Genomic DNA, 9,088 nt, shown 5'->3' with positions numbered 1-9,088 from the left:
TGCTTTTTCCCCTAATAAGATTGATTTTTCAAGCTCATTATACTTGTAGATCTTGACTTGTTGGAAAATGAAAATGCCTTTTATCATTATACTGTGCAGTGAAATTATCAATAAATTTGCCTTATGAAAAGCTACTAGAGAACTTAAATGGGTGGTCGCAGGCTGTGAACCAGTGATTTATTGTTTCCCTTTCTGCACCAGCAACTTTCCTTTTCTAGTATCTCATTGGAACTTTCATTAAGAAGTGTAATTTTCATGATCTATTTTTGTGAAAAAACTGATGATATGTGGGTGCTTTGTTTTAGCATTGTACTTTTAGCATGTATTATTGACTTATGTCTTAACCAAAGATTCTTTATTACCCAGCTTCAGATGCAAAAATCCATTATATGGTGGAACCCTAGATGAATGTTATCATTAATGAGGAAATGCATAATAGAGCCCAAGTGAGGTGTGATGCCCAAATAATCAAAGAACAAGATGAAAGGGAAAAATTAAGCCCGCTTACAACATTCATGGGGTCAAAAATATGTGAAGGTACGCCTCCAATTTCATCAGGTATCTCAAGGCCAAACACTTTTGTCTTGGTGCAGTTGGAATTCAAAAGACTGCCTGAATGTATGGCATTGATAATTTTCCAAGTATATGCTAGCTTTATCCGACTACTAGTGCCATATCTGCAAATGGAAAAAAGGAAAAACAGAAAAACAACTGAAATGGAGTTTTATTCATAAAAAAGGAAGCTTGATTGATGAGCAAATAAATCATAAAACATCTTTGTATGGGAAACCAGAAGATGCTTTCCATTCCCTAGTCCCTGTTGCAATTCTCATTGATGATTGCTTGCAAATTATTTTACCTGCCACCAGACCACCCAGTGTTGACGAGCCAGCCAGTTGCACCATGTTTCTGCATCTTCTCAGCTAGCATGGCTGCATACTTGGTGGGATGAAGCATTATGAAGGCAGCTCCAAAGCAGGCAGAAAATGTGGCTTGTGGTTCCTTCACCCCTTCTTCAGTTCCGGCCACCTAGTTCAATTTGAGACCAATGGGAACCACATGGAAAAAATGCATAACTTATCAATTTTTCTTGCTTTTTTGGTATGGATAAGGGCAGAGAACTGATGTCAATTCAAAATGCATACCAGGACAGTGTAGCCACTAATGAAATGGTACATAGTCTGAGGCAGAGTGAGATTGCTGACAGGCGGGGAGCACACAAAATGCACCACAAGCCAACAATATCACATTCTTGGGGTGAGGCCCAACATAGGGAATTTTGGCATTCATAATGTACTCAATGGGATAAGCAACTCTTGTATTCTCTGCACAAAGAAAATTGGTAAATATCCACACCAAAAATACAGAAAGCCATAAGGCTCATAACAGAATCGAAAAATGAAGAAGCTGATTCCACAAGAGGAAGAAAAGAAAGATAAAATGGAGCTATACCAGTGTCTGACTTGTCTGCATAAATCTTCAACCTAGATGAATGTTATCACATATTTATGATTAAAGCTTCATTTTTATGTACTCAGCAGTTTATGATTGTGGTTGTAGGATAATAACAGGGCATTGTAGGTATTTCCCGGCGTGGGTGCATCTCCTATGAGAGATCTTTTCGCTAGAGCAAAGACAGAGGCACCATCAATTATTTTCATAGATGAGGTAGCAACTAACCTCCAACAGTTAATTTCTTTTAATGGGAAATTCCCTTGTTGAGGATTTATTTACTTTATATCTTTCTATAGATTGATGCAGTGGCTAAGAGTCGCGATCGGTGTTGTGAAAAGCATCGAGGCGCAGCAAGGCGCTCCACCAAAATCTGAGGTGAGGCGTAAGCCTCGAGGCGTAAAGCGTAAGCCTTAAAGTTTTTTTTTTAACTTAAAAAAACTATAAAACATATCTAAAATTATAAATAAATAAAAAATTCTTTATTGATGAAGCAACAACCAACAAGAAATAAAAAATCTCAAATAAATACTGAAAAAATATGAGATTAACATGTAAAAACAACATTAATGCAACAACTTGATCTGTGTAAGTATCTAAGAAATAAAACATGAGCATTCATTAAATAAAAAATTAACATTAACAATGAAATGCATATTAGCATTAACAATATCATGCCATAATTAGAAAATGCATTTTAGCATTAACAACCAAATGTTAATATATATATATATATATATATATATATATATATATATATATATATATATTAGAAAATGCATGTTTTCATTTTATCGGATCTGGGTATAATTTTTCTTATAAAAATCCAGTTAAACCCGAATCTTGATCAGATACCTACATTACTTAGTCGGATTCAGGTTTGGACCCACTCATTTTAATATAGGTCCAATTGATGAGTTGTGGAGCCTGATTCAGAGTTTTTGCCCTTGCAGTAAGGGGGGTCTGGGCGCTCCCCCCAGCGTGGGTCCCGCTGAACGTTCAACGGGTGGGGGTCCAAGGGGGGCTGCCCCTGACGGGGGGTCGTGGGGGGCAGCGCCCCCCGGAAGATTTTTTTTTTTTGGGCTTATGTTTGAGGCCCAATGTCTTATGGATCAGACATGATTTTTTACTAACAGCTTAGTTAAAACTGTATAAAAAAAACCTATTTTTTTGCCAAATGAGGGCTTTGACCCTCATTTGACTAAAAAATTCAAGGTGTGCCTTGCCTCGAGGTGTGCGCCTCAAGGTGTATAAGGTGCATGCCTTGGGGTTGTTGCGCTTTGTACATGTGCCTCAATTTTTTTTTTTAAAAAAAAAATTGTGACGGATTAGCGATGGATATGTATCCGTTACTAAAGTTCAGCAAAAATGCAGGCACAAAATAGCGATGCAATTTAGCGACGGATATTATCCCTCGGTAAATTTTAGCGATGGATTAGCGACAAATTTATATCTGTCACAAAAATAAAATCAATTGTTATTTAGCGATGAATTATGGCATTCGCTAATCCCTTGCAATTTAGCGATGAGTCTTTTTTGTCGCTAATTAGCGACCAGGGAATTGCGACAGACGCTATCCATCGCTAACAATTTTAGCGATGAATTAGTGATGGATAACGTTCATCGCTAATCTACGGAATTCTTGTACTGAGTGTCATTGAACAAATCGTTGCAATGTTCGACCTTCATAAATAAAAATTGAAGAAACGTTTAGCGTTGTGTATGGTGGAAATTATGATTTGCTTTTACGAGTTGTTTTCCTATTGTGATTTACACACTGATTGATAAAAGGTTGAAACAATTTTTACGTATGAAGGCTACGTGATATCGTGATTTAATTGATACTGATTGGCTTGCAACCAATTATAATTTTTTGTTGTAACGTAACATTCTATAATTATATAATTCTTTCTATAAGAGATCATGATTTATTTTTTATAGAAGAAGTATTCTATCGCGATTTGTACAACCACGAACATAAAGCAAAAATGATTTGTCCTATCGTGATTTGCGTTTATAAGATTTGTCTATGTGAACGATATGTCCCATCATGATTTACACTGACTTATTCATAAAAAGCGAAAGAGAAAAACAATAAATAAATCGACACGATGTTTAGACTTAATAAAGTATAAGTCAAGGTAACTTCAATGATACAAATCAAGGTAACTTCATAAATACAAATCGATTTAGTTTATAAAGACAAATAAAGACATAACGGTGTCACAATAACTTTATAATTACAAATCAACATGATTTATAACTTTATAATTACAAATCCCCACGTCCAAATAGTGATGTGCTTCGAATGCAATCTAGGCAGAGAAGATGGAACTACAGAATGTATGGGATCACATCATCATCGATATGTTTCTACAGGCAAAGAAGATGGATCTGCACGACTGTAGCATATTTGTCATGAAGTATATCAAAGATTAGGCAAATATTTTTTCAACTGCGAAGGATGGTTTGTGAACGATGGAGGGTCCGATAGTAGGAATAGATCAAATAGATAGTCATCAGTATCACCCCATATCTATCATGAAGAATATTTGTGCTTGCTCCGGTATGACGACAATGATTGAGGATGATTATGGTCATTATATTCTATGTAAACTTCGATATACTTTATGACAAATACGTCACAGTTGTATGTGTCATAAATATATTGATGTATACACAAAAGATAACCACCATAATCATCATCGAAGATTACCTAGATCTTTCCTCACAGCGTGAAACAACTAGGTTATCAACATCAAAGCCCATCTATCGAGCACAGGTAGAAGGAACACAGAAGAACAAAGAAGAAGAAGATAAATGTGAAGAAAAAAGAAGAAGAAGAAGAAGTTGCGCTACCGCAGAAAAGAGGAAAAGAAGTTAAATAGATTAGGGTTTTAGATCTGGACAATGGGTCGGGACGGGTTGGGTAGGGTTTTACATAGAATAGGGTTTTACACAGATCTATATTAGGGTTTTACATAGATTAGCGTTTTACACGTGTGTACCTCTTCTTCTTCTTCTTCTTTCTTTTTCTTCTTTATTCTTCTTCTTGTTATGTCATTCTTTTTTTTCTTCATCTTTTTCTTTTTTCTTCTTCTTTCTTCTTTTTTGTTTCGTCTACTTGTGCATGATAGACGGGAGGGTGATGCTGATAACCGATGATAGATCTGTTTTGTCTACTTCAATATACTTCATGACAAATACGCCACGATATTTATTAGTAAAGTATAAATCGAGGTAACTTGATAAATACAAATCAACTTATAATCACATCGATTTAAGTTTTATACTATAACAATATTTTAGTAACAAAGGCAAATCATTGTGGTGGACATAGACATCATTACATAAATTATAATATTTATTGCAATATCTATATCTCACAACTAGCTTGGGTCAATACAAGCTACCTGAATCTAAAAGCACAAGTTGGCATGTTACTTGATGACTTTAAAGTACAAGTCGGAAATGATTTATGCTATCGCGATTTGCTTGATACCGATTGACTTGCAACCAATTATAATTCTTTGTTGTAACGTAACATTCTATAAATATATAATTTTTTCTATAACCGATCGCGATTTATTTTTTATAAAGAAAGTGTTCTATCATGATTTGTTCAGCCACAGACATAAAGCGGAAACGATTTGTCCTATCGTGATTTGCTTTTACGAGCTTTATCTATGTGAACGATATGTCCTATCGCGATTTACACAATGAATGATTCATAAAAAGTAGAAAAGAAAAACAATAAAAAAATCAACACGATGTTTAGACTTAGTAAAGTACCTAAACAATACAAATTTGCATATTTAGATATTTGAAAAGGAAGTCCACAAATTTTTTAGAATTTTGAAATGAATTAAGAAGACATTTTTGTGAATTATTATAGTTAATTCATTAGAAGTTTTTTTTTCTGAAAATTTATCGGTTGACTAATTAGCAAATTCATTATCGATAATATTTCAACATTTATGCAAGTTATTTAATGTTTAATTTAAAAAATTATGAGATCTTTGCAGAGTATTTGGGTCGACCCAAATGGATATGGAAAGAGTTTAGACTCAGATCAGGGTTTGGACCGAACCTATACGACATTTGGATCAATTTAAGACCCAAATAGATCTCTAATGTAAAAAGTATTTTAGATCCATTCAGAGACCAAATTGGATCCTACTAAGAAAATAAGATATCGAATCTACTTGAAGACTCAATTAGATCCCATTATGTAAATTAATATTTAGACCCATTTGGAGATCCAATTGGATTCCAATAAGTAAATAAGGCTTTTTGATCTATTTGAGACCTAAATGGATCTCATGAAGGTAAAATGAATTTGTTTGGATCTAAATTCAATTCGAGACCCAAATATATCCTACTTAAGAAAACAAGATTTGGATTCACTTATGATCTAAATGAATCTTTTTAGTGTACTGTGAATTTCACTAGCATATAATAAGTTTTGGATCTATCTAAATTCCAAATGGATCCTACTTAAATAAATAGAATTTGGGTTCATTTGAGACCCAAATAAATTTAATTAAAATATATATGTAAATGTGTATATATATATATATATATATAATAGTTTAGATTGGGTTTGGATTTGATGAGAGCTAAATGGGTCTCACAACCAACCCAATCCAATCACTCCCCCACCTAAACCCATCTTCTCAATCAAATACATCCCATCCCACCAAATCTATTTAACCTATCGCAGTATTTGTACAGCCACAGGCATAAAACGGAAATGATTTATCCTATCGCGATTTGCCTTTACGAGCTTTGTTTATGTAAATGATATGTCCTATCGCGATTTACACAATGATTGATTCATAAAAGGTGAAAAAGGAAAACAATAAACAAATTGACACGATGTTTAGACTTAGTAAAGTACAAATCGAGGTAACTTCATAAATACAAATCGATTTACAACTAAATACTGATTTAAGTTTTATACTAAAATAATATTTTAGTAATAGTTGCAAATCGATATGAGTAAATTGTGATATTACATATCGATATCGTTCACAAATACAAACAAAGACATATTGTTGTCGCAGTAACTTCATAAATACAAATTGACGTGATTTACAACCACATTCATTTACAAACAATATAAGTATTTAGTTACAATATATCATGACCAATGGTTTGGCCATAAAACGATTTGTATTATAAAGATCTTATCTCAATATTCTATTTCTTATAGCGATTTACAAATGAAATGACAATTTTTAATTTATGCGCAATGTAATTTATTTGTTTATTATATACTTTGTACATGATTTTTAAAAATGAGCAGGATGTGAAATGATATTTTTTTTAGAAATGAGTGACATGTTGCACAAGTTCAAGTGTGAGTAAGGAACAAATGAACTGACATTTCCTTTATAAATGACGTGTTCGAGGTCCGAACATATAACCTGCTTCATCACAAAAGGGGTATCGATGGCAAGGAGGGAGACGATGACAACTACACAACCAGCGATGGTGAATCAGGCATATATTTTATAAACACGACAGATCGTATATTCGATTTATCTCTTTTCTGTCGTATATTCGATTTATTTTGTGTACTGTATAAAGGAATTGTAATATAATGCGACATATCTTTTATTGAATATTCTGCTAATGTCAGTGTAACATCCACAAAAAAATGTGCCCGAAAACTCAACAAAGAGCTCTAAGAGAACATCAACCGACTGTGAGATGAATTTGCAGAAAGAAACATTATCAGTAATTTTGTATGTATAAAACAACTATCAGTTATACATTTACGTATGCCATGAGTATGTATATTAACACGTGCATATTTGTTGCAAACAGACTATATACGATTTTGTCATGTATATTCAAAGCAACACAATAACCAATACTAGACACATTGTTAGCCTTTATTTCATAGTATATCGGTTCTCTTATATGTTTATTTTTTTTTATTTACTCTTGTTGTTTCATGTGTTAACCTTACTATTATCACTGTTTCGTTCAACAGAGTTTCGTCTGCCGACTGTCATACGCCACTGGATTTCAAGATGAACTACAATGTCGGGGTAACGATGATCACTATGGAGACTTTTGGTCAAGTGAAAAGGTAAGTGAAGAAATATGTTGTCCAAGGTTTGTGAGACATAACAGTCCTAACATGATTTCTACTATCGATTTGTAAGATACTATATCAATTTAAGATATTGTTTTGATTCTTAATATTGATTTGTATGTTGATTCTTAATATCAATTTCTAAGCTATCAATAGGAATTTTCATATCGATTTGTAAGATATTTTATCATCGATTTGTATATATTGATTCCTATATTGTGGCGATCGTTTGAGCATTGGGTCTTATACGTGATGGATTTACGAAAATAATAACTATGATGCTACAACTCATTAAACTTTCATACTGGTATAGAATGTGACATTATGCATTTACTAAGTTTCTATCTATAAGTGTATCGTATCTTGTACGGTAGCTCAAAATTTACTTGCTTCTGCATTAACCATAGTCGGGATTCCTCAAAGAAGTCTTGGGTGTTGACATTGGCGAGTAGAGGTTTCACTGCGCACTCGATATTCCTTTACAAAATAATGGCGTCGATTATGGCGCATTTATAATAAAGTATATTGAATCAATATACAATGGACAATAACATGATTTTGACATTGTATGCTCTACATTTAAACATGTTTTTTTATCCTATATTATTGAGAACTCAATTTCTATATTGGTCTCACATTACCTTTTCATTGCAGGATGATTTACCTGGATTCTGCACAGAACTATACAAAAAATTGATAGAGTTTGTAATTGCGGAAGAGAAAAAAACTCAGACGACAAGAATACCTAGAAGGCAACGAACGACGCGAGCCCCCCAGGAGTAATATGATGTACAGAGATTTGTAAAAGATTTTGTAGACTGTGTATATAAATTTTGTAAGACTATATATACAAATTATGTAAATCTCTCTGGCTTGAAATAAAAATTCAACAATTACTCCAATTTCAAGAGGAATGCTGATAAATACTGATAAATGCTGATATCAAGAGGAATGCTGATATATACTTCTAGAATGAAAAGATCTGTGTTTTTTATCCTTTAACATAGGACACTATGTAAATTAATGCGGTTGTAAATCGCGTCGATGGGCTACATGATAAATTGCTTTTGCTAAACACGTCAATAAGTTAGACTATTATTTATAGCAAAGGCAAATCATTGTCTTCGATATAAACGTCATTGTGTAAATCGTTATAGGACATTATATTGTATAATGATTCAAATACAGTATATATACAACGATTTATATATGTGAAGGCTAGATGAGACAACAATTTTTACATTTAATACAGTTTATTTACAAAATAACTTTTTGCGCAACGATTCAACTACAATATATGTACAACGATTTGTATATGTGAAGGATAGATGAGACAATAATTTTTACTTTTAATACAGTTTATTCACATAACTTTTTGAGCAATGATTCAACTACAGTATATGTACAACGATTTGTATATGTGAAGGCTAGATGAAACAACGATTTTTACTTTTAATACAGTTTATTTACAGAATAACTTTTTGCGCAACGATTCAACTACAGTATATGTACAACGATTTGTATATGTGA

At 33.0% G+C, this 9,088-nt stretch overlaps 1 pseudogene across 1 annotated transcript; it reads right to left on the bottom strand.

Annotated features, from left to right (window-relative positions):
- Positions 1 to 369: 369 nt before the first annotated feature.
- On the bottom strand, positions 370 to 4,221 carry LOC149847940 (phosphoenolpyruvate carboxykinase (ATP)-like; annotated as a pseudogene). Its single transcript, XR_016431351.1, has 5 exons — positions 4,169 to 4,221; positions 1,453 to 1,484; positions 1,146 to 1,325; positions 860 to 1,029; positions 370 to 677 (listed from the first exon to the last, which is right to left on the bottom strand). The product of XR_016431351.1 is annotated as a phosphoenolpyruvate carboxykinase (ATP)-like (transcript).
- Positions 4,222 to 9,088: the final 4,867 nt, after the last annotated feature.

The sequence above is a fragment of the Nuphar pumila genome, chromosome 1 (assembly GCF_984573655.1).
Source record: "Nuphar pumila chromosome 1, dmNupPumi1.hap1.1, whole genome shotgun sequence".
In the NCBI taxonomy this organism is placed as follows: Eukaryota; Viridiplantae; Streptophyta; class Magnoliopsida; order Nymphaeales; family Nymphaeaceae; genus Nuphar; species Nuphar pumila.
Note: the sequence above shows the minus strand (reverse complement) of the source record. Positions and strands in the feature narration are given on the sequence as shown.